Below are 2,110 nucleotides of genomic sequence, written 5' to 3'. Positions count from 1 at the left end.
TTTATAAAAAATTTTAAAAAATAATTTAAAAAATCCATTAAAGAAAAAAATATTGCAGACCCAGAGCTAATCTCATATTCAAACAAAAAAGTTTGAAAGTTTTCCCCTTAACGATCAGAAAAAAGACAAGTGTGTCCACTTTCACTACTCTCATTTGACATAGTACTGGATGTCCTAGCCAGAGAAACAAGGAACACAAAGAAATAAGAGACTCCAAAAAAAAAAAAAAGGAAGAAGTAAAATTTTCTTTTTTTGGATAACATGAACTTACATGTTAAAAAATCCTAAAAATTTCACAAAAAATTTGAATAAACAAATTTAGTAAAGCTGCCAAATACAAGATCAATATATAAAAGACAAGAATTTTGTTTTGTTTCATTTTTTTTAATATGGAATGCTTCCCAGTTTTTCATGTCATCCTTGTTCAGTGATCACGCTAATCTTCTCTGCATCATTCCAATTTTAGTACATGTGCTGCCAAAGTAAGCACAAGACAGGAGCATTTTAACACTCTAATGATGAACTATCTGAAAAAATGAAGAAAACAATCTAATTCACAATAGCATCAAAAATAATAAAATACTTAGGAATAGATTTAACTAAGAAGATGAAAGATCTGTACTCCATAAACTATGACATTGATAAAGAAATTGAAGGAGACACAAATGGAAAGATAGCTCATATTTATGAATAGTAAGAATTAACATTGTGAAAATGTCCATACTACCAAAAACCATCTGTAAATCCAATTCCTATCAAAAATCCAATGTTAGGGGCGCCTGGGTGGCTCAGTGGGTTAAGCCGCTGCCTTCGGCTCAGGTCATGATCCCAGGGTCCTGGGATCAAGCCCCGCATCAGGCTCTCTGCTCAGCAGGAAGCCTGCTTCCTCTTCTCTCTCTGCCTGCCTCTCTGCCTGCTTGTCATCTCTCTCTGTCAAATAAATAAATTAAAAATCTTTTAAAAAATCCATTATTTTTTTACAGAAGTAAAGAATCCTAAAATTTATATGAGACCATAAAAGACAACAAATAATCAAAGCAGTTCTGAGAAAGAATGAAGAAGAGAAATTACACTTCTTGATTTGAAACTATACTACAAAGCCCTCATGCTCAAAACAATAAAGTATACTGGCATAAAAACAGACCCATAAACAAGTAGAACAGAATTGAGAGTCCAGAAATAAATCCTTTCATACAGTCACCTAATATTTGACAGGGGCCAACATATGTAATGGGTAAAGATAGTCTGTTCAATAAATGATATTTAAAACTGAATAGTCACATAAACAGTATGAAACTGGATCCTTATATCACTCATAAGTCTTAACTTGAAATAGATTAAAGACTTAAAGGTGATGCATGAAACTACATTTCCTAAAGGAAAACATAGGAAAATTCTCCTTGACATTGGTCTTGCCAATAGTTTTCTGGATACCAGACCAAAAACACAAGCAAAAAAAGCAAAAATAAATAAATGGTATTACATCAAACTAAAAAATAGCAAAAGGATCTCAATAGACATTTTTTTTTCAAAAAAGTTATATAAATGACCAACAGGAGCATTAAAAATGCTCAACGTAAAAAACTCAGGGCAAAGTCATTATGTTGTTGTTGTTGTTGTTTACCTCTGAAAAACACAGCAAGATATTACTACCTATTAGAATATATACTACCCAAAAATTGAAACTAACAAATTTTGGTAAATATTGGGGAAAATGGGGAACTTATGCACTGTGATAGGGATATAAATTTGTATGGAAAACAGTATGGAGATTATTCATATTATTAAAAGTAAAATTACCATATGATTCAGTAATCCCACTTCGAGGTATATATCTAAAGGAAACGAAGTCACTGTTCAAAGACATATCTGCACTCTTATATTTATTATAAAATTATTAACTCTAAGCAAGAGATGGAAATAACTTCAGTATCCATTAATGGATGAATGAATAAAATAAGTATGGTAAAAATATACTATGGAATACTACTTAACCATGAAAAATTAAGAAATACTGCCATTTACAACAGCATGGATGGATCTTGAAGGTGTTATACTAAGTGAAATATTTCAAAGATTTTATATATTTTTTTAATTTATGTATTATGAT

At 30.8% G+C, this 2,110-nt stretch overlaps 1 non-coding gene across 1 annotated transcript; it reads right to left on the bottom strand.

Annotated features, from left to right (window-relative positions):
- Window positions 1-383: 383 nt before the first annotated feature.
- LOC131820260 (U6 spliceosomal RNA) lies at window positions 384-490 on the bottom strand. The gene has a single exon (XR_009349556.1). It is a non-coding gene; the product is annotated as a U6 spliceosomal RNA (small nuclear RNA).
- Between the last annotated feature and the right edge of the window lie 1,620 nt (window positions 491-2,110).

This window comes from Mustela lutreola, chromosome 17 (genome assembly GCF_030435805.1).
Source record: "Mustela lutreola isolate mMusLut2 chromosome 17, mMusLut2.pri, whole genome shotgun sequence".
Taxonomy (NCBI): domain Eukaryota; kingdom Metazoa; phylum Chordata; class Mammalia; order Carnivora; family Mustelidae; genus Mustela; species Mustela lutreola.
The sequence above is the reverse complement of the archived record's forward strand: the minus strand, read 5'-3'. Positions and strand labels throughout refer to the sequence as shown.